The following is a 24,092-nucleotide window of genomic DNA, read 5'->3' as shown; positions in this document are numbered from 1 at the left end:
TCTGGAGTTACTGACCACAGCCAGATCTCCACTTCAGCTCCTTCCTATCCAGGTGTTCTTGAGTGGGACATCACAGGAAGCACTGAAAAGAATTCCTCTTCACTCGGAGACTTTACTCTGGCACTCACTGACCGGCACCCAGCTGCTTCCTCCATGTTTATGGCAGCCCAGTATGATAAAACTTCAGACGCCAATAACATGGTCCCTCTATATCCATCACTTTCTGCCAGGCTTGCTCAGGGAGCACCATCTCAGATTCCAAATCAGGGGCATAGCCGCCTGTCACTTCCCTACCAGGAAGGAAGCCAGGTATATTACTATAACCAAGGCACACTGGGGTCTTCACTGTATGGAGAACTTGGCTCCTGCCCGCAATCCTATGGCTCCGCGTCATACACAGGAAGTAGGGCCTCTGCGCAACCAGAAATGGGAATGGGACTGAAGGAGATTCAGCCCACAAATATCCGACCACCAGCTTCCACCTCTGCAATCTGCCACCCTGTGTCTGCTCAACGCATCACAGAAACAAGTTTTCAAGGTGAGTATACAAACGGCAGAGAAAGCTGAAGAATGAGGTCGGCATTCACAAATGGGGTCAAATCGACAGCTGGGAAGGGGTGTAGAGACAGGTAGAATTTAGATCCTGAGCCTTTAGTAACCACTACCTTCGCTCAGTGCCCTCTGTTTTTAGACTCTATGTAAGAACACCTAGGGCTTCCCTGGTGGCGCCGTGGTTAAGAATCCGCCTGCCAATGCAATGCGGGGGACACGGGTTCGAGCCCTGGTCTGGGAAGATCCCACATGCCGTGGAGCAACTAAGCCCATGTGCCACAACGACTGAGCCTGCATTCTAGAGCCCGTGAGCCGCAACTACCGAAGCCCACGCGCCTAGAGCGCATGCTCCGCAACAAGAGAAGCCCGCACACCGCAACCAAGAGTAGACCCCGCTAGCCGCAACTAGAGAAAGCCCGTGCACAGCAATGAAGACCCTGTGCAGCCAAAAAAATAAATACGTAGAATAAATAAGTTCAAACAATCAATCAATAAATAAACGTAAATTAAAAAAAACAAAAAAACAAAAAGAACACCTAATGCAGGTGGGAAGGTGGCAGGGACACTGTAAAGGTCATCTATGCTACATGTACAAGAACCCCGAGAGCACACCAATAGGTACCACATTTTTCACTGCTGTAGCCGAGCATTCCCCCTGTACTACCACACTGTAGCACTCCCTTCCCTCGTCTACTGCTACAGTCTCTTTGGAAGGTGTCTCAGAACTCTTGTTATGAGAGTGCCAGTTGAAGTGTCCTCACTTCCGTCATTTATACCAGGATTTAAGACCTTGTGGTCCGAGATCCTGTCCAGAGAGCAAGCAGGCTAAGACTCTGTCTTTGTTTCTGTATTTCATCAGAAAGGGCTCTACCCCCTCTCCTAGTTCATGGTGTGAAGTGTTCTTAGCCTCTCGGGAAAGTGGGGAGAATTGAAAGGACTCTATATGAGAATGCTAGGCTTTGTAAAACATTTCAGTTGTTTAAAAAGAAGACTCATTTTGTATTGGACTTACAACAGTCCTATGAGATACAAAGAGAGCCAAGGATCAGTGACATGAAATGATCACCAGTTAAGCATTACAACAGTCACCGCTTACCTCGTAGCATAGGGCACTGTCCATGATCCTTAAGAAGAGTTAGTAGAAATGCCTTGCCCATCTTGCCCCTGAACCCCTTGAAAGGTACATGACTGCTGTGTTGGTGTTTAGGGGGAGCATCTCATTTACCAGGGACTGACTTCTCCCTTGATCCCTTTGTAGTGATGGAGCCTTCCCTGGTGATGAAAAATTCCCTGGGATTGCAACCTCCAAGCCAGACGTTTTGTGTGACACAAACTCAAGAACTCCCCAAGTCCTGCAGTAGCAGAAACAGTCACATACTTGAGAGTAACCCACCATCTGAACTTGGGGACATTTCAGTGACAGCTCCAGTCCAGAGTGCCAGGCGTCTCCTGGCCCTGCCTCCAGCTCCAAGCCAGGGACAAACAGAGAGTAAGAACGTGGAGGATATCAAAACCAAGCTGTCAAAGCCTCTGGAGGCCTACCAGATCCCAATAGAAAACCAAGATCCTCCACTACTCCCTTTGGGAATCCCTGATATTCCCCAGCCGCTGGCCTGCACCGATCCCCTCAGCCAAGAGGAGCAGCCTGGTTCTGAAAATGCTGATCTGGGAGAGAACAGCCTGAGTCGTCAGGACCTAGGGACACTTGAAAATGGGACTGAACCTAGCAGTGGTCTTGCAGACATTACTACACTGGCGGAGGATATTCACCTTCCCCAGCTCTTTAATTCTTGGAAAGATCTTGATCGATCCCAAGGTCCCAACGTGATCAAAGCTGAAGACACCAGAGCCATTAAGGTGAATCAGGTGCAGGAAAAGCCAAGTGTCGTAAAGGTTCCCTCTGATCAACCCAGGAAGAACAAACAGAAAGCCTCTGAGCCTATCGGTGGTGCTCCCAAGGCCAAAATCCAGCCAAAGGATCCAGAGTGCCTGTTAGGGGGAGAAGCGGTTATATGCACTGCTGCAGTCAGTGACAGGGCTCCTGCGAACACGGCCAAGCACTCTCAAGGCAAACCTCAGAAAGCTGCATCCGGAAAGATCAGCAAAACTGAGAGCCATGGGCAGGAAAAGACCAAAAGGACCAGAGGAAGAAACAAGGCTGAAGAGAACAAGCAGTCAGGGAACAAAGTCAAGGCAGAAGACAAGCCAGCAATCCCCAACACGAAGCGAAAGGAACACCAAACTGAGCTTCGCCAAGAGAGCTTTCAAAAGCCTCGAACCTCCCTTGGCGTGCGCATGCTGGAGTCTGTGAAGGTTCTTCATGCGCTGGGGAAGAAGAATGAGACGAAAACTGGGCTCTCTTCCTGTCGGCTCTTGGGAAATTCAAGCAACCCCAAAGACCCCCAGCCACCCCCAGCGATCCAGCCACGGCGGCATACCCCACGTGAGGGTAAGAGGCCTGAGAAAACGCAAGTCCAAGCCCAGAAACCAGACAGCAGTGCTGAAACAGAGTGTCCATCTCCATCCCAGTGTGAGCGGCCTCCTCCTGGGAAGGTCAAGTTGATACCTCTGCCTTTTTCTGCCTGGGACAAGCCTCAAGCTCGACCCGCTCCTCGGAGGCCACAGTCTCTGGCCTCACATCGGCCTGCTGTGGCTTACCGTGCCCAGCCTGGTTCTACTGACTCAGCTCAACCTGCTGCAGTCAATTCATCCCAGCCAGCTCCTGCCTCTTTGCCAGGTCCCGCCAAACCAGCTCAGCCAACTGTGGCCAACCCAACCCAACCGGCTTGGACCAACCATACCCAGCCTCGTGTCCCTCAGCCTGCTGCTCCTAGGCCTGCACCCTACAAAACTTCATCTGGCGCTTCTCTCCAGCGCGAGCCTGTTCCCCCTGCTGTGACTAAGCGCCAGTCCCCACCCAAGCTCCAAACCCAACATCTACTCCAAGACTTCAGCAAGCAACGAGTTCCATGGAGGGAACCCAACGTGCCTGAGCCAGTCATGTCAAAGCCCATCGAACAAGAGCAGAGGCCAGAGCGAGAGGCCATGAAGAGGCGGGCTCAACAACAACGGGAGAATGCTGCCAGATACACCTCTTCGGGGAAGCTGCAATTTTTCACCCAGAGGGACAAAGAAATGGAAATTGCTGACTACTACGGATACGTCAGGTGACAGCTGCTAGGATTCTTGCTGCCACCTTGGCTACCAGCGGTTCTTCCATACATAGGTAAGATAGGTATAGAACCGAATAAGTAAATGGAATAGAATTAATAGATGAGTAATAAACCTTTCGAATTTTGAGATGCTGCTAACTGGGGCGTGAGAAAGGAAGGACTGAAAGTTGGATGGGAGAATGAAGGAAAGGGGTAAAAACTGAGGAAAGAGGAAGGAACTTGGCCCAGGGCTAGGAAGGCCAAAAGAGACGTATGGATTTAGGAAAGGAAGCAGGAGTGAGGATGAAATGGCAGAAGTAAAAAGCAGGGTCAGGGGTCTGGGTTGAAAGAACACAATTGGAGTAGAGTTGAAGGTGACAGGAGATGAGTCTAGGTTTACTAGGAGAAATAGAAACAAAGTCTCTCGGGGAGGTTGGCCTTAAGTCTCACAACCACCAGATAGGTATTTCAGAAAACAAGAGGTTCACGACACATCTCTGAAAGGTTTGAGTTGCCTTATTCAGGTGTGATTATAGTGGGGGAATAGGCAAATCTACCAGAGAAGTGGCTAGGGCTCAGAGTCCTCCTAGGGGCAGCTGACGACAGGGCCAGAGCCAAGGGAACTGCTGTATCAGGAGGCCCACGAACAAATCAGGGGCATAGCCGCCTGTCACTTCCCTACCAGGAAGGAAGCCAGGTATATTACTATAACCAAGGCACACTGGGGTCTTCACTGTATGGAGAACTTGGCTCCTGCCCGCAATCCTATGGCTCCGCGTCATACACAGGAAGTAGGGCCTCTGCGCAACCAGAAATGGGAATGGGACTGAAGGAGATTCAGCCCGCAAATATCCGACCACCAGCTTCCACCTCTGCAATCTGCCACCCTGTGTCTGCTCAACGCATCACAGAAACAAGTTTTCAAGGTGAGTATACAAACGGCAGAGCAAGTTGAAGAATGAGGTCGGCATTCACAAACGGGGTCAAATCGACAGCTGGGAAGGGGTGTAGAGACAGGTAGAATTTAGATCCTGAGCCTTTAATAACCACTACCTTCTCTCAGTGCTCTCTGTTTTTAGACTCTATGTAAGAACAGCTAGGGCTTCCCTGGTGGCGCCTGCCAATGCAGGGGACACGGCTTCGAGCCCCGGTCTGCGAAGATCCCACATGCCGTGCAGCAACTAAGCGCATGTGCCACAACGACTGAGCCTGCATTCCAGAGCCCGTGAGCCGCAACTACCGAAGCCCACGCGCCTACAGCCCATGCTCCGCAACAAGAGAGGCCACCGCGATGAGAAGCCCGCACACCGCAACCAAGAGTAGACCCCGCTAGCCGCAACTAGAGAAAGCCCGTGCACACCAATGAGGACCCAGTGCAGCCAAAAAAATAAATACGTAGAATAAATAAGTTCAATCAATCAATCAATCAATAAACGTAAATTAAAAAAAAAAAAACAAACAAAAAAACAGAACACCTAATGCAGGTGGGAAGGTGGGAGGGACACTGTAAAGGTCATCTATGCTACATGTACAAGAACCCCGAGAGCACACCAATAGGTACCACATTTTTCACTGCTGTAGCCGAGCATTCCCCCTGTACTACCACACTGTAGCACTCCCTTCCCTCGTCTACTGCTACAGTCTCTTTGGAAGGTGTTTCAGAACTCTTGTTATGAGAGTGCCAGTTGAACTGTCCTCACTTCCGTCATTTATACCAGGATTTAAGACCTTGTGGTCCGAGATCCTGTCCAGAGAGCAAGCAGGCTAAGACTCTGTCTTTGTTTCTATATTTCATCAGAAAGGGCTCTACCCCCTCTCCTAGTTCATGGTGTGAAGTGTTCTTAGCCTCTCGGGAAAGTGGGGAGAATTCAAAGGACTCTCTATGAGAATGCTAGGCTTTGTAAAACATTTCAGTTTTTTAAAAAGAAGACTCATTTTGTATTGGACTTACAACAGTCCTATGAGATACAAAGAGAGCCAAGGATCAGTGACATGAAACGATCACCAGTAAGAATTACAACAGTCACCGCTTACCTCGTAGCATAGGGCACACTGTCCATGATCCTTAAGAAGAGTTAGTAGAAATGCCTTGCCCATCTTGCCCCTGAACCCCTTGAAAGGTACACGACTGCTGTGTTGGTGTTTAGGGGGAGCATCTCACTTACCCGGGACTGACTTCTCCCTTGATTCCTCTGTAGTGATGGAGACTTCCCCGCTGATGAAAAATTCCCTGGGATTGCAACCTCCAAGCCAGACCGCTTTCCTATGGAATGACAGAGAACTTCAGAGAACTTGTCGAGATGAAACACCAGTCAGTCTGCGGGAGAAAGGGAAGAAGAGAACGATGGAAATCGTTTCTGGGAAACTATTTTTACATTATGTTTTGTTTGTTCCTGGTAAATAAACTGAAATCTTCTTAACATTCAAACAAAATCTAAACCACTAAATTCAACAACACAGGAGTATAACTTTTGAAAAAAATTTCTTTGGCTGCGCAGCATGTGGGATCTTAGCTCCCCAACCAGGGATTGAACCCACGCCTGCTGCATTGGAAGCGCAGAGTCTTCACCACTGGACCACCAGGGAAGTCCCAGGAATAGAACTTTTAAAGGAGAAGGTATAAACCCCTGGGTTATATGAACTGGAGATTTTTAGTAAGAAGTCAATAGATCTTTTGTTAGGCACATTTTATGTTAGGCTGTCTCCCTGCACAGGACGCAGGCGCCTTGAAAATGGAAATCACATCCCTCTATAGTACGTCCCTCTTCTTTCTGCTTTGCAGTTTGCTGCTCCACTTGTTCAACCCCACCTAGTAATAACCTATACTTCCCTTGTTCCTGTTTTCCCATCTGGAAAACAGACAAAAGGCAACCAAACAACGCAAAGGTCTCAACAAATAAGGGATACCCAAAACCAGAGATGGCCAGAACTTCTGTATCCCTCATGAAACCTAGCCCGGTGTTCAATACTTAGGTATCATTAATACATGCGTGTTGACTGAAACAGTTGAAACGCAATTCTTCCACTTCCCAGTTTAGTTTTAGTCCTCATACAAAACCTGATCATCAAATTCCTTAATGCTAGGAATCACAGTGAAAAATAATTTCTCAACTGACTTCTGTCAGATGAGTGAGAACTAAGGTTAATTCAGTGTATCTGAAGCATAGAAAGTGAGGGCAAACGTGGCACAAGATGGGGCTAGAGAAGCAGAGAGGATTCTAGAGCACGCAGAGTCTTAAAGGCCACCAGTGTGTTTTCTATTCTCAAAACAATGTTTGTGAGCGATGTTTATGAGCAATGTTCCAACTTGCTTTGAAGCTTTCTTGTGTGAAGAATGGATTGGAGGGAAACAAGATATATGGACACTAGTTAGGACCTAATCGCAACAGACAGGCAAGTTCAGTATTAGGATGTTGAGGGAGAGCTGACAGATTCCAAAGAAATTCAGGAGATAAACTGAAGCGGGCTTCATGGGGTATGAGATGGAGGAAAGGAAGGTCTTAGGGAATTAAAGGGTTTACTGCACACATGAGCAGAGTCTCAAAATTAATCATTTGAACGTACAGAGGGGGATCGATCTCCCAAATGACACCGGTTAGGAAGCAACGGTACGCCCTGTAGAATTCCTAGAGACAGCACAAATCAACTGTTTCGATGGAAAATTCGGCGGGACCCTTGATTTCCATGGGAATATAGAGAAAAGAGACACTGATCTGGCTTGCAGGTATTTAGGAAGTTGTTAGCCTGACATCACATACTAGTCTCATGTAAGTAGGCCGTCTGAAGTATGAAGCTTAGGGGAAAAACCTTGAAGAAAACTTAAAAGCTTAAGCCACACCTCTATACTACACCACCTTTCACAGTTTCTTCTCAGATAAGCAGCATCCCCATCAGTGAAGAAACTCACATCCCATAATAGGAACAACAGGCCTAAAAATTAAATGTGTGTCTTTGGAGGTCCCATCTATGCGATATCTTCCTGGTACCAGAAAAGTCCCCAGGAAGATCGATCTTTGCACCCCTGAAAGCTTACCACCAAGGAAAATGACTAGGTCCATAGATTTCCTCCCTCAAACCAGCCTACCTCACACATAAATCACTAGCAACTCAGCCCTTAACTCACATTATCACAGTCACAAGAGTGGTTAGGGAGAAAAGCACTAACCAGGGGAACTAACACAGAGGCAATCCAGGCCAAGCTGGGCTGGTGGCAGATATCTGCTCCTTACGCTCGGGTGCATAATGCGACTCACCACAATGCCTTTTTCACAGACCCTTTTTAAAGTTTCTCCACAAAATCCAACAGCTCAAGTTAGCTCATGACGCTTCAAGGTAAACAATCGTCAAGAGAAAAACATGCAATATGTCTTACAATGTTGGATTCCTTACAAATAGGACAAGGAAATAACCATGTAGACAAAACCAGAGCATTTGAAAACATCTGCGTTCTACAAACATACCAGTGAATGCTATAAATAAGGTAATATGACATAAAACAAAATGAAAACTAGATGTGAGACTGTTCTCTTCAGTGTACAGACTTCATGGCAGTTGCTGCACGATCTAGCTACTTATATCTACAACTCTCTGTTCTGTTAATACAAAATGAGGCCCAAGTGTGTCAACTTGTTTCCCACAGAAACCAAAAAACCTACATGCATCTCTTTTCTCCGGTGCCCTTTCACCTTACCTGCTCCCAGTTCTCCACCAATGTCCTCCTCTTTCTCTAATTATTCTCCTCTTCATTGTGCTTGGCCTTGCACCCAAGCATGCAAGACAGAGAGTCCTAGAGGTCCGAGATTCTAGAGGGGCTGTTTGCAAGGGGGAGGAGATTACGGTAACTGCCACACTGTATATACTTCTGTGCAAAGAAAGAGGGACAGTGTTCAGAATGTCTCTCACATATAAAAAGAGCTGGATGGCAGGATACCTGTGTGGCCCAAGGAACTAGAGCTAGCAAATCATGGGCAAAACAATTGCAACCAAAGGCTGGAAGAGGAAAGGTCTGCAACCAGCTCTGTCTCCTGGCTCTCTGGTATTTGCTGCCAATGGGCAGAGTCTATTTCGTGAAGCATCAAGCACTGAAAAGAAGACTCCTACTGCTGGAAGTTGACAGGAAGGAACATCCAATGCAAGATCAAGGCTTGTCCTAGAAGCAATGCCCATAATGGAAGAAAAAAAAAAAAAAAAAAGAAAGCGGAAGAGAAATGTTAAGTCGCAAGTCCAACCTGGCCCCCAGCCTAGCCCAGCCCAAGGAAGGTAGGAGTCAAGGAGAAGAAACTAAAAGAGAAGAGCCTTGGACCACAACATTCTCCACAGGGTACACTCAACAAACTTCACCCTGCTCTTTAACCAAGTTACAACTGTAATAGTTCAAACTACATGGCTCTTTCCTTCCTAAGGATACTAGTTAAATAAGATCTATATAGCTCTAAGTATATGATACATAAAATAGAATACTCTGTAGAATATAAGTAACTGTTAGTTAATTATATTAATGAACGTCTGTAAGAAATGTTGCAATGATTTCCCTAATGGAAGAGCCTGGGGGAGGTAAATCTGTCTTCTAGGATTTCCTCCCCAGAGCTCAGAAATTGAGGGGTTGTTTTAGCTCTCCTACGCTCTCTTCACCCAAGCCCGCCCTCCTGTTGGGGATCGGACCTCCCTATTGGCTAGCTCATACCTTTCAACTGCCTGCTTTGTGACATCACTCTCCTACCAAACCTACTACCACTTGGTAGAGGTCTTGGGGTTTCCGTGGAGCCGTTTGGACCAGTAACCAGTGACCTTTGTACTGGACACGTGCGCCGTTCAGCTGCAGCCACTCAGACATCCTCTAGTGTTGTCTCCTCATCCCTTGTACCTGCAGTTGATGTCTCCTCTTCTCTGACCATGTCAGGTAAGAAAAGAAACTTTGGAAAGTTTTGCGTTCGATTTCTTGTGCCCCTAAATTGAGGAGGAGATTCAAAATAGCGTGGAGTAATGAGGGAAAGTATTGAACTACAAGTCTGGAGACCTAATTTCAGTTTTGACTTTGACGTTTACTGTCTGTGTGACTTTGGACAAATCACTGACTGCCTCACAAAGCCTGCTGCTTTCCTTATCTGTTACGTTAGGATACCACATTGGGTTGATCACTCTGATCCCCTTCTTTTCCAATATTGAGCCTTAAAGGGTACCCATGTAGAAAATGAAATCAGAGACTTCTCAAAAGAGTGTTTCAACAGAAACATAGAAAAGCCAGGTGACACAGAAAACTAGCGATATATACCAAGATGTTTCATCTCCAATGGTCTCCCTCCACTAGTATTTCGACTAGTTGAAAAGAGAGAATAGGGAGAGAGGATGGAGAGTACTGGGCTATATAGGGAGGCACAGAGTCAAACGTAAGCAAGTTTAGGATTGTTTTCATTAGCACAGGCCAACAGGAACCAAGAGATGGGAAAAAAATATAAGAATGAAGAGGGAAAGCATAGAGGAGCTCTCAAGAAAGAGGCAGTTTGCCATGGAATGTTGATGGGAGCCAAAGATTTTAAATTAAAGCAGAAACAGCACAGAGGGAAATCTGCTCAGAGCAGGGCAAAACAAAGCTGATGGTAGCAAATCCTTACATTAACAGACTAAGAAGGAAAGTAAGGCCAGAACAGGGGATCACCAGGAAGGGCAGCCTATCAGAAAAGTCATACTCCGTTTTCTTTCTTTTATTGCCTCTCTGAATACAGCTGGCACTTGACAGTTTGGAATAGAAACATTTTAGAAGTATGTTTTAGAAATGATGCTTCCTAGAAACCAGAAACCAAAGTGGTTATCTAGGGGGCTGCTTTTCAGTGTTCTATTCTTTCTAATTTTTAAACTAGGTAGACATTTGACCAATTAAACATTTTAAATGATATCTTCTACATTGAATCAGAAGGACTATTTCCTTTGTGTGATATGTAGCTTCTAAGGCAAGGTTGCTTTTCAATTTTTACAGTTATTTCCTTCCTAACACAGAGAGCACATTGATCAACAGCCATCGTTCGCTTGTAGATCTTAGCTACCGGAGAAGAAAAAGAAAAAGTCAAGCCCCCACATCTCTAATTCCCCATTTAGGGAATTCCCTGGCGGTCCAGCGCTTAGGACTCGGTGCTTTCACGGCCAGGGCCACGCGGCGCGGCAAAAGAAAAAAAGAAAACACAAACATCCACGTTTATCTAAAACAATGTTGTGGAGTCCTTTGGATTTTCTTACATTTGAAAATCTTTTTTAATTGGATTCTAGGGATGATGGTTTTTTGAGGTCTTGGGATGTCATCTTCTTGGATGTGGAAGATGATTCTAAGTTCTAGGATAAATACAAAAACCTTCTTGATACTTTTTAAGCTTCCTTTCTGCTTATTATATGAGTTATATTCATGGAAAGATATATTTCTCCTAGGCTTAATACCTGTTACTTGCTGGGTAAAAATATGAATGAGCACAATAATGAAACTCTTTTACACTTACTATTTTGCTGTCTGCTTTGTACCGGTTTTCATTGAAATACTTGTCTATATATGTTGTGGCTACCTATACATTCACATTTGTTGCATTCTGTTGCTTGTTGTGCATTTTTTACTGATTTATCGTCTCTGTCTGTATGCATTGGCTAGGAATTCATTCACCTCTATCACCTCCATCGTGTTTTTTGGTTAATAGTATTCACTAAAATAGAGTGGGCAAAATTCACTTTCATAATATTGCATGTATGGTACAGAATGTCATTTGTTAGTAAATTCATTAGGCTTTGATACTTGCCCACATACCCCAGTTTTCATTAATATCTATGGATTTCTTTTTCGTTACGTAACATGTTTTTCATGATTTTTCTTTGTCTTTCTAGAACTTATTGTATCTTCCTCCATATAAATCATACGCAATAGATCAGCTTATTCATCTATTAATTATTACTGCTATTATTATTGGTGGTGGTGTTATAACCACTTTATAGATGAGTAATCTGAAGTAATCAGATAACTTTTCTCTTTCCAAAAGCACTTAAGAAATCCACTTTCGGGTAATCATTTTGAGGTAGGATGAGAAACCAGGCTTGAAGAGGGCAAACATGACTCTTTCAGTTCACCAGTTGGACTGAGCTATACGTCAACTCTAGGTAATAGCGTGGGAACTGCACAAGCAAAGGGAGACACTGAAGATGACAATGGTAATGGCCGTACTGTTTTCTAATGGACAAAAAAAATGCTTATATTATAAGTTCTATTTCTCCTGCTTTCTGGCACTATCATGCTCAGAGTGGAGTCCTGGCAAGGAAGTCAGGATACTTAGGTTCTGAAACCTGGTAATGACACTAACATAATGAGAGAACCTGAACAAGTCAACCCGACCTCTCTGAGCCTCAGTTTCCTTACTCGTGAAATGAGACTGAAAAAAGAGAAAGTTCTCTAAGGGCCTCCTAGTTCTAAAATGCTTCCAGTCTAGGAAATAGCATAGAAGTCAATACGAGTGCAGGCTGAAGGGAAAGACAGGGCAGGGAGAAGGTTGCTTCCAGCCTAGAGAACAATGTCTGAACCATACCACTTGGCTCTTCTGCCCATCTGTGCCCAAGATGGGAGCACAGGCAGTTAATACAGAAGAGTGGAAAACTGCTCAGTCCTTACAGCCATCATTAACTGTCTGATTTTGGGTTTCTCAGGAAGGGTCGATAGTAGAGGTGTCCTGAGAGCAAGAACCTTAAGATAATGCTGTTCCTCAAACGTAGTGAGAATTTCTCAACCTCCCTGAGTTTTTCATGACCCTCTTGTTCTTACAGAAAATTTCCAAAATCCATCTCTACTTGGAACTCTAAATTCTCTGCAGCATTCTCTTCCTGTGGTGAGCAATGCAACTTCCCTAACACGAAGTGTCTGCAACTTCTCCAGAGTCTCTGCCCCTGCCGTCAGTTCGGCATCGGCTACCGGTACCTCTTTCCAGACACTCATGGGTAGTGCCTACGTTTACCAACATTCCAGCACGACTATGTTATCTGGAGTTACTGACCACAGCCAGATCTCCACTTCAGCTCCTTCCTATCCAGGTGTTCTTGAGTGGGACATCACAGGAAGCACTGAAAAGAATTCCTCTTCACTCGGAGACTTTACTCTGGCACTCACTGACCGGCACCCAGCTGCTTCCTCCATGTTTATGGCAGCCCAGTATGATAAAACTTCAGACGCCAATAACATGGTCCCTCTATATCCATCACTTTCTGCCAGGCTTGCTCAGGGAGCACCATCTCAGATTCCAAATCAGGGGCATAGCCGCCTGTCACTTCCCTACCAGGAAGGAAGCCAGGTATATTACTATAACCAAGGCACACTGGGGTCTTCACTGTATGGAGAACTTGGCTCCTGCCCGCAATCCTATGGCTCCGCGTCATACACAGGAAGTAGGGCCTCTGCGCAACCAGAAATGGGAATGGGACTGAAGGAGATTCAGCCCACAAATATCCGACCACCAGCTTCCACCTCTGCAATCTGCCACCCTGTGTCTGCTCAACGCATCACAGAAACAAGTTTTCAAGGTGAGTATACAAACGGCAGAGAAAGTTGAAGAATGAGGTCGGCATTCACAAATGGGGTCAAATCGACAGCTGGGAAGGGGTGTAGAGACAGGTAGAATTTAGATCCTGAGCCTTTAGTAACCACTACCTTCGCTCAGTGCCCTCTGTTTTTAGACTCTATGTAAGAACACCTAGGGCTTCCCTGGTGGCGCCGTGGTTAAGAATCCACCTGCCAATGCAATGCGGGGGACACGGGTTCGAGCCCTGGTCTGGGAAGATCCCACATGCCGTGGAGCAACTAAGCCCATGTGCCACAACGACTGAGCCTGCATTCTAGAGCCCGTGAGCCGCAACTACCGAAGCCCACGCGCCTAGAGCGCATGCTCCGCAACAAGAGAAGCCCGCACAGCGCAACCAAGAGTAGACCCCGCTAGCCGCAACTAGAGAAAGCCCGTGCACAGCAATGAAGACCCTGTGCAGCCAAAAAAATAAATACGTAGAATAAATAAGTTCAAACAATCAATCAATAAATAAACGTAAATTAAAAAAAAACAAAAAAACAAAAAAACAAAAAGAACACCTAATGCAGGTGGGAAGGTGGCAGGGACACTGTAAAGGTCATCTATGCTACATGTACAAGAACCCCGAGAGCACACCAATAGGTACCACATTTTTCACTGCTGTAGCCGAGCATTCCCCCTGTACTACCACACTGTAGCACTCCCTTCCCTCGTCTACTGCTACAGTCTCTTTGGAAGGTGTCTCAGAACTCTTGTTATGAGAGTGCCAGTTGAAGTGTCCTCACTTCCGTCATTTATACCAGGATTTAAGACCTTGTGGTCCGAGATCCTGTCCAGAGAGCAAGCAGGCTAAGACTCTGTCTTTGTTTCTGTATTTCATCAGAAAGGGCTCTACCCCCTCTCCTAGTTCATGGTGTGAAGTGTTCTTAGCCTCTCGGGAAAGTGGGGAGAATTGAAAGGACTCTATATGAGAATGCTAGGCTTTGTAAAACATTTCAGTTGTTTAAAAAGAAGACTCATTTTGTATTGGACTTACAACAGTCCTATGAGATACAAAGAGAGCCAAGGATCAGTGACATGAAATGATCACCAGTTAAGCATTACAACAGTCACCGCTTACCTCGTAGCATAGGGCACTGTCCATGATCCTTAAGAAGAGTTAGTAGAAATGCCTTGCCCATCTTGCCCCTGAACCCCTTGAAAGGTACATGACTGCTGTGTTGGTGTTTAGGGGGAGCATCTCATTTACCAGGGACTGACTTCTCCCTTGATCCCTTTGTAGTGATGGAGCCTTCCCTGGTGATGAAAAATTCCCTGGGATTGCAACCTCCAAGCCAGACGTTTTGTGTGACACAAACTCAAGAACTCCCCAAGTCCTGCAGTAGCAGAAACAGTCACATACTTGAGAGTAACCCACCATCTGAACTTGGGGACATTTCAGTGACAGCTCCAGTCCAGAGTGCCAGGCGTCTCCTGGCCCTGCCTCCAGCTCCAAGCCAGGGACAAACAGAGAGTAAGAACGTGGAGGATATCAAAACCAAGCTGTCAAAGCCTCTGGAGGCCTACCAGATCCCAATAGAAAACCAAGATCCTCCACTACTCCCTTTGGGAATCCCTGATATTCCCCAGCCGCTGGCCTGCACCGATCCCCTCAGCCAAGAGGAGCAGCCTGGTTCTGAAAATGCTGATCTGGGAGAGAACAGCCTGAGTCGTCAGGACCTAGGGACACTTGAAAATGGGACTGAACCTAGCAGTGGTCTTGCAGACATTACTACACTGGCGGAGGATATTCACCTTCCCCAGCTCTTTAATTCTTGGAAAGATCTTGATCGATCCCAAGGTCCCAACGTGATCAAAGCTGAAGACACCAGAGCCATTAAGGTGAATCAGGTGCAGGAAAAGCCAAGTGTCGTAAAGGTTCCCTCTGATCAACCCAGGAAGAACAAACAGAAAGCCTCTGAGCCTATCGGTGGTGCTCCCAAGGCCAAAATCCAGCCAAAGGATCCAGAGTGCCTGTTAGGGGGAGAAGCGGTTATATGCACTGCTGCAGTCAGTGACAGGGCTCCTGCGAACACGGCCAAGCACTCTCAAGGCAAACCTCAGAAAGCTGCATCCGGAAAGATCAGCAAAACTGAGAGCCATGGGCAGGAAAAGACCAAAAGGACCAGAGGAAGAAACAAGGCTGAAGAGAACAAGCAGTCAGGGAACAAAGTCAAGGCAGAAGACAAGCCAGCAATCCCCAACACGAAGCGAAAGGAACACCAAACTGAGCTTCGCCAAGAGAGCTTTCAAAAGCCTCGAACCTCCCTTGGCGTGCGCATGCTGGAGTCTGTGAAGGTTCTTCATGCGCTGGGGAAGAAGAATGAGACGAAAACTGGGCTCTCTTCCTGTCGGCTCTTGGGAAATTCAAGCAACCCCAAAGACCCCCAGCCACCCCCAGCGATCCAGCCACGGCGGCATACCCCACGTGAGGGTAAGAGGCCTGAGAAAACGCAAGTCCAAGCCCAGAAACCAGACAGCAGTGCTGAAACAGAGTGTCCATCTCCATCCCAGTGTGAGCGGCCTCCTCCTGGGAAGGTCAAGTTGATACCTCTGCCTTTTTCTGCCTGGGACAAGCCTCAAGCTCGACCCGCTCCTCGGAGGCCACAGTCTCTGGCCTCACATCGGCCTGCTGTGGCTTACCGTGCCCAGCCTGGTTCTACTGACTCAGCTCAACCTGCTGCAGTCAATTCATCCCAGCCAGCTCCTGCCTCTTTGCCAGGTCCCGCCAAACCAGCTCAGCCAACTGTGGCCAACCCAACCCAACCGGCTTGGACCAACCATACCCAGCCTCGTGTCCCTCAGCCTGCTGCTCCTAGGCCTGCACCCTACAAAACTTCATCTGGCGCTTCTCTCCAGCGCGAGCCTGTTCCCCCTGCTGTGACTAAGCGCCAGTCCCCACCCAAGCTCCAAACCCAACTTCTACTCCAAGACTTCAGCAAGCAACGAGTTCCATGGAGGGAACCCAACGTGCCTGAGCCAGTCATGTCAAAGCCCATCGAACAAGAGCAGAGGCCAGAGCGAGAGGCCATGAAGAGGCGGGCTCAACAACAACGGGAGAATGCTGCCAGATACACCTCTTCGGGGAAGCTGCAATTTTTCACCCAGAGGGACAAAGAAATGGAAATTGCTGACTACTACGGATACGTCAGGTGACAGCTGCTAGGATTCTTGCTGCCACCTTGGCTACCAGCGGTTCTTCCATACATAGGTAAGATAGGTATAGAACCGAATAAGTAAATGGAATAGAATTAATAGATGAGTAATAAACCTTTCGAATTTTGAGATGCTGCTAACTGGGGCGTGAGAAAGGAAGGCCTGAAAGTTGGATGGGAGAATGAAGGAAAGGGGTAAAAACTGAGGAAAGAGGAAGGAACTTGGCCCAGGGCTAGGAAGGCCAAAAGAGACGTATGGATTTAGGAAAGGAAGCAGGAGTGAGGATGAAATGGCAGAAGTAAAAAGCAGGGTCAGGGGTCTGGGTTGAAAGAACACAATTGGAGTAGAGTTGAAGGTGACAGGAGATGAGTCTAGGTTTACTAGGAGAAATAGAAACAAAGTCTCTCGGGGAGGTTGGCCTTAAGTCTCACAACCACCAGATAGGTATTTCAGAAAACAAGAGGTTCACGACACATCTCTGAAAGGTTTGAGTTGCCTTATTCAGGTGTGATTATAGTGGGGGAATAGGCAAATCTACCAGAGAAGTGGCTAGGGCTCAGAGTCCTCCTAGGGGCAGCTGACGACAGGGCCAGAGCCAAGGGAACTGCTGTATCAGGAGGCCCACGAACAAATCAGGGGCATAGCCGCCTGTCACTTCCCTACCAGGAAGGAAGCCAGGTATATTACTATAACCAAGGCACACTGGGGTCTTCACTGTATGGAGAACTTGGCTCCTGCCCGCAATCCTATGGCTCCGCGTCATACACAGGAAGTAGGGCCTCTGCGCAACCAGAAATGGGAATGGGACTGAAGGAGATTCAGCCCGCAAATATCCGACCACCAGCTTCCACCTCTGCAATCTGCCACCCTGTGTCTGCTCAACGCATCACAGAAACAAGTTTTCAAGGTGAGTATACAAACGGCAGAGAAAGTTGAAGAATGAGGTCGGCATTCACAAACGGGGTCAAATCGACAGCTGGGAAGGGGTGTAGAGACAGGTAGAATTTAGATCCTGAGCCTTTAATAACCACTACCTTCTCTCAGTGCTCTCTGTTTTTAGACTCTATATAAGAACAGCTAGGGCTTCCCTGGTGGCGCCTGCCAATGCAGGGGACACGGCTTCGAGCCCCGGTCTGCGAAGATCCCACATGCCGTGCAGCAACTAAGCGCATGTGCCACAACGACTGAGCCTGCATCCCAGAGCCCGTGAGCCGCAACTACCGAAGCCCACGCGCCTACAGCCCATGCTCCGCAACAAGAGAGGCCACCGCGATGAGAAGCCCGCACACCGCAACCAAGAGTAGACCCCGCTAGCCGCAACTAGAGAAAGCCCGTGCACACCAATGAGGACCCAGTGCAGCCAAAAAAATAAATACGTAGAATAAATAAGTTCAATCAATCAATCAATCAATAAACGTAAATTAAAAAAAAAAAACAAAGAAACAGAACACCTAATGCAGGTGGGAAGGTGGGAGGGACACTGTAAAGGTCATCTATGCTACATGTACAAGAACCCCAAGAGCACACCAATAGGTACCACATTTTTCACTGCTGTAGCCGAGCATTCCCCCTGTACTACCACACTGTAGCACTCCCTTCCCTCGTCTACTGCTACAGTCTCTTTGGAAGGTGTTTCAGAACTCTTGTTATGAGAGTGCCAGTTGAACTGTCCTCACTTCCGTCATTTATACCAGGATTTAAGACCTTGTGGTCCGAGATCCTGTCCAGAGAGCAAGCAGGCTAAGACTCTGTCTTTGTTTCTATATTTCATCAGAAAGGGCTCTACCCCCTCTCCTAGTTCATGGTGTGAACTAGTGTTCTTAGCCTCTCGGGAAAGTGGGGAGAATTCAAAGGACTCTCTATGAGAATGCTAGGCTTTGTAAAACATTTCAGTTTTTTAAAAAGAAGACTCATTTTGTATTGGACTTACAACAGTCCTATGAGATACAAAGAGAGCCAAGGATCAGTGACATGAAATGATCACCAGTAAGAATTACAACAGTCACCGCTTACCTCGTAGCATAGGGCACACTGTCCATGATCCTTAAGAAGAGTTAGTAGAAATGCCTTGCCCATCTTGCCCCTGAACCCCTTGAAAGGTACACGACTGCTGTGTTGGTGTTTAGGGGGAGCATCTCACTTACCCGGGACTGACTTCTCCCTTGATTCCTCTGTAGTGATGGAGACTTCCCCGCTGATGAAAAATTCCCTGGGATTGCAACCTCCAAGCCAGACCGCTTTCCTATGGAATGACAGAGAACTTCAGAGAACTTGTCGAGATGAAACACCAGTCAGTCTGCGGGAGAAAGGGAAGAAGAGAACGATGGAAATCGTTTCTGGGAAACTATTTTTACATTATGTTTTGTTTGTTCCTGGTAAATAAACTGAAATCTTCTTAACATTCAAACAAAATCTAAACCACTAAATTCAACAACACAGGAGTATAACTTTTGAAAAAAATTTCTTTGGCTGCGCAGCATGTGGGATCTTAGCTCCCCAACCAGGGATTGAACCCACGCCTGCTGCATTGGAAGCGCAGAGTCTTCACCACTGGACCACCAGGGAAGTCCCAGGAATAGAACTTTTAAAGGAGAAGGTATAAACCCCTGGGTTATATGAACTGGAGATTTTTAGTAAGAAGTCAATAGATCTTTTGTTAGGCACATTTTATGTTAGGCTGTCTCCCTGCACAGGACGCAGGCGCCTTGAAAATGGAAATCACATCCCTCTATAGTACGTCCCTCTTCTTTCTGCTTTGCAGTTTGCTGCTCCACTTGTTCAACCCCACCTAGTAATAACCTATACTTCCCTTGTTCCTGTTTTCCCATCTGGAAAACAGACAAAAGGCAACCAAACAACGCAAAGGTCTCAACAAATAAGGGATACCCAAAACCAGAGATGGCCAGAACTTCTGTATCCCTCATGAAACCTAGCCCGGTGTTCAATACTTAGGTATCATTAATACATGCGTGTTGACTGAAACAGTTGAAACGCAATTCTTCCACTTCCCAGTTTAGTTTTAGTCCTCATACAAAACCTGATCATCAAATTCCTTAATGCTAGGAATCACAGTGAAAAATAATTTCTCAACTGACTTCTGTCAGATGAGTGAGAACTAAGGTTAATTCAGTGTATCTGAAGCATAGAAAGTGAGGGCAAACGTGGCACAAGATGGGGCTAGAGAAGCAGAGAGGATTCTAGAGCACGCAGAGTCTTAAAGGCCACCAGTGTGTTTTCTATTCTCAAAACAATGTTTGTGAGCGATGTTTATGAGCAATGTTCCAACTTGCTTTGAAGCTTTCTTGTGTGAAGAATGGATTGGAGGGAAACAAGATATATGGACACTAGTTAGGACCTAATCGCAACAGACAGGCAAGTTCAGTATTAGGATGTTGAGGGAGAGCTGACAGATTCCAAAGAAATTCAGGAGATAAACTGAAGCGGGCTTCATGGGGTATGAGATGGAGGAAAGGAAGGTCTTAGGGAATTAAAGGGTTTACTGCACACATGAGCAGAGTCTCAAAATTAATCATTTGAACGTACAGAGGGGGATCGATCTCCCAAATGACACCGGTTAGGAAGCAACGGTACGCCCTGTAGAATTCCTAGAGACAGCACAAATCAACTGTTTCGATGGAAAATTCGGCGGGACCCTTGATTTCCATGGGAATATAGAGAAAAGAGACACTGATCTGGCTTGCAGGTATTTAGGAAGTTGTTAGCCTGACATCACATACTAGTCTCATGTAAGTAGGCCGTCTGAAGTATGAAGCTTAGGGGAAAAACCTTGAAGAAAACTTAAAAGCTTAAGCCACACCTCTATACTACACCACCTTTCACAGTTTCTTCTCAGATAAGCAGCATCCCCATCAGTGAAGAAACTCACATCCCATAATAGGAACAACAGGCCTAAAAATTAAATGTGTGTCTTTGGAGGTCCCATCTATGCGATATCTTCCTGGTACCAGAAAAGTCCCCAGGAAGATCGATCTTTGCACCCCTGAAAGCTTACCACCAAGGAAAATGACTAGGTCCATAGATTTCCTCCCTCAAACCAGCCTACCTCACACATAAATCACTAGCAACTCAGCCCTTAACTCACATTATCACAGTCACAAGAGTGGTTAGGGAGAAAAGCACTAACCAGGGGAACTAACACAGAGGCAATCCAGGCCAAGCTGGGCTGGTGGCAGATATCTGCTCCTTACGCTCGGGTGCATAATGCGACTCACCACAATGCCTTTTTCACAGACCCTTTTTAAAGTTTCTCCACAAAATCCAACAGCTCAAGTTAGCTCATGACGCTTCAAGGTAAACAATCGTCAAGAGAAAAACATGCAATATGTCTTACAATGTTGGATTCCTTACAAATAGGACAAGGAAATAACCATGTAGACAAAACCAGAGCATTTGAAAACATCTGCGTTCTACAAACATACCAGTGAATGCTATAAATAAGGTAATATGACATAAAACAAAATGAAAACTAGATGTGAGACTGTTCTCTTCAGTGTACAGACTTCATGGCAGTTGCTGCACGATCTAGCTACTTATATCTACAACTCTCTGTTCTGTTAATACAAAATGAGGCCCAAGTGTGTCAACTTGTTTCCCACAGAAACCAAAAAACCTACATGCATCTCTTTTCTCCGGTGCCCTTTCACCTTACCTGCTCCCAGTTCTCCACCAATGTCCTCCTCTTTCTCTAATTATTCTCCTCTTCATTGTGCTTGGCCTTGCACCCAAGCATGCAAGACAGAGAGTCCTAGAGGTCCGAGATTCTAGAGGGGCTGTTTGCAAGGGGGAGGAGATTACGGTAACTGCCACACTGTATATACTTCTGTGCAAAGAAAGAGGGACAGTGTTCAGAATGTCTCTCACATATAAAAAGAGCTGGATGGCAGGATACCTGTGTGGCCCAAGGAACTAGAGCTAGCAAATCATGGGCAAAACAATTGCAACCAAAGGCTGGAAGAGGAAAGGTCTGCAACCAGCTCTGTCTCCTGGCTCTCTGGTATTTGCTGCCAATGGGCAGAGTCTATTTCGTGAAGCATCAAGCACTGAAAAGAAGACTCCTGCTGCTGGAAGTTGACAGGAAGGAACATCCAATGCAAGATCAAGGCTTGTCCTAGAAGCAATGCCCATAATGGAAGAAAAAAAAAAAAAAAAAAGAAAGCGGAAGAGAAATGTTAAGTCGCAAGTCCAACCTGGCCCCCAGCCTAGCCCAGCCCAAGGAAGGTAGGAGTCAAGGAGAAGAAACTAAAAGAGAAGAGCCTTGGACCACAACATTCTCCACAGGGTACACTCAACAAACTTCACCCTGCTCTTTAACCAAGTTACAACTGTAATAGTTCAAACTACATGGCTCTTTCCTTCCTAAGGATACTAGTTAAATAAGATCTATATAGCTCTAAGTATATGATACATAAAATAGAATACTCTGTAGAATATAAGTAACTGTTAGTTAATTATATTAATGAACGTCTGTAAGAAATGTTGCAATGATTTCCCTAATGGAAGAGCCTGGGGGAGGTAAATCTGTCTTCTAGGATTTCCTCCCCAGAGCTCAGAAATTGAGGGGTTGTTTTAGCTCTCCTACGCTCTCTTCACCCAAGCCCGCCCTCCTGTTGGGGATCGGACCTCCCTATTGGCTAGCTCATACCTTTCAACTGCCTGCTTTGTGACATCACTCTCCTACCAAACCTACTACCACTTGGTAGAGGTCTTGGGGTTTCCGTGGAGCCGTTTGGACCAGTAACCAGTGACCTTTGTACTGGACACGTGCGCCGTTCAGCTGCAGCCACTCAGACATCCTCTAGTGTTGTCTCCTCATCCCTTGTACCTGCAGTTGATGTCTCCTCTTCTCTGACCATGTCAGGTAAGAAAAGAAACTTTGGAAAGTTTTGCGTTCGATTTCTTGTGCCCCTAAATTGAGGAGGAGATTCAAAATAGCGTGGAGTAATGAGGGAAAGTATTGAACTACAAGTCTGGAGACCTAATTTCAGTTTTGACTTTGACGTTTACTGTCTGTGTGACTTTGGACAAATCACTGACTGCCTCACAAAGCCTGCTGCTTTCCTTATCTGTTACGTTAGGATACCACATTGGGTTGATCACTCTGATCCCCTTCTTTTCCAATATTGAGCCTTAAAGGGTACCCATGTAGAAAATGAAATCAGAGACTTCTCAAAAGAGTGTTTCAACAGAAACATAGAAAAGCCAGGTGACACAGAAAACTAGCGATATATACCAAGATGTTTCATCTCCAATGGTCTCCCTCCACTAGTATTTCGACTAGTTGAAAAGAGAGAATAGGGAGAGAGGATGGAGAGTACTGGGCTATATAGGGAGGCACAGAGTCAAACGTAAGCAAGTTTAGGATTGTTTTCATTAGCACAGGCCAACAGGAACCAAGAGATGGGAAAAAAATATAAGAATGAAGAGGGAAAGCATAGAGGAGCTCTCAAGAAAGAGGCAGTTTGCCATGGAATGTTGATGGGAGCCAAAGATTTTAAATTAAAGCAGAAACAGCACAGAGGGAAATCTGCTCAGAGCAGGGCAAAACAAAGCTGATGGTAGCAAATCCTTACATTAACAGACTAAGAAGGAAAGTAAGGCCAGAACAGGGGATCACCAGGAAAGGCAGCCTATCAGAAAAGTCATACTCCGTTTTCTTTCTTTTATTGCCTCTCTGAATACAGCTGGCACTTGACAGTTTGGAATAGAAACATTTTAGAAGTATGTTTTAGAAATGATGCTTCCTAGAAACCAGAAACCAAAGTGGTTATCTAGGGGGCTGCTTTTCAGTGTTCTATTCTTTCTAATTTTTAAACTAGGTAGACATTTGACCAATTAAACATTTTAAATGATATCTTCTACATTGAATCAGAAGGACTATTTCCTTTGTGTGATATGTACCTTCTAAGGCAAGGTTGCTTTTCAATTTTTACAGTTATTTCCTTCCTAACACAGAGAGCACATTGATCAACAGCCATCGTTCGCTTGTAGATCTTAGCTACCGGAGAAGAAAAAGAAAAAGTCAAGCCCCCACATCTCTAATTCCCCATTTAGGGAATTCCCTGGCGGTCCAGCGCTTAGGACTCGGTGCTTTCACGGCCAGGGCCACGCGGCGCGGCAAAAGAAAAAAAGAAAACACAAACATCCACATTTATCTAAAACAATGTTGTGGAGTCCTTTGGATTTTCTTACATTTGAAAATCTTTTTTAATTGGATTCTAGGGATGATGGTTTTTTGAGGTCTTGGGATGTCATCTTCTTGGATGTGGAAGATGATTCTAAGTTCTAGGATAAATACAAAAACCTTCTTGATACTTTTTAAGCTTCCTTTCTGCTTATTATATGAGTTATATTCATGGACAGATATATTTCTCCTAGGCTTAATACCTGTTACTTGCTGGGTAAAAATATGAATGAGCACAATAATGAAACTCTTTTACACTTACTATTTTGCTGTCTGCTTTGTACCGGTTTTCATTGAAATACTTGTCTATATATGTTGTGGCTACCTATACATTCACATTTGTTGCATTCTGTTGCTTGTTGTGCATTTTTTACTGATTTATCGTCTCTGTCTGTATGCATTGGCTAGGAATTCATTCACCTCTATCACCTCCATCGTGTTTTTTGGTTAATAGTA

General features: G+C 45.8%; 1 pseudogene across 1 annotated transcript; it reads left to right on the top strand.

The window, feature by feature from the left end:
- Positions 1-2,778: 2,778 nt before the first annotated feature.
- On the top strand, positions 2,779-3,723 carry LOC309654064 (uncharacterized protein C2orf78 pseudogene; annotated as a pseudogene). The gene is made up of 2 exons: positions 2,779-3,192; positions 3,394-3,723. The product of its transcript is annotated as an uncharacterized protein C2orf78 pseudogene (transcript).
- Positions 3,724-24,092: the final 20,369 nt, after the last annotated feature.

The sequence above is a fragment of the Balaenoptera physalus genome (genome assembly GCF_965194825.1).
Source record: "Balaenoptera physalus genome assembly, contig: HAP1_SCAFFOLD_1851, whole genome shotgun sequence".
Lineage (NCBI taxonomy): Eukaryota > Metazoa > Chordata > Mammalia > Artiodactyla > Balaenopteridae > Balaenoptera > Balaenoptera physalus.
The sequence above is the reverse complement of the archived record's forward strand: the minus strand, read 5'-3'. Positions and strand labels throughout refer to the sequence as shown.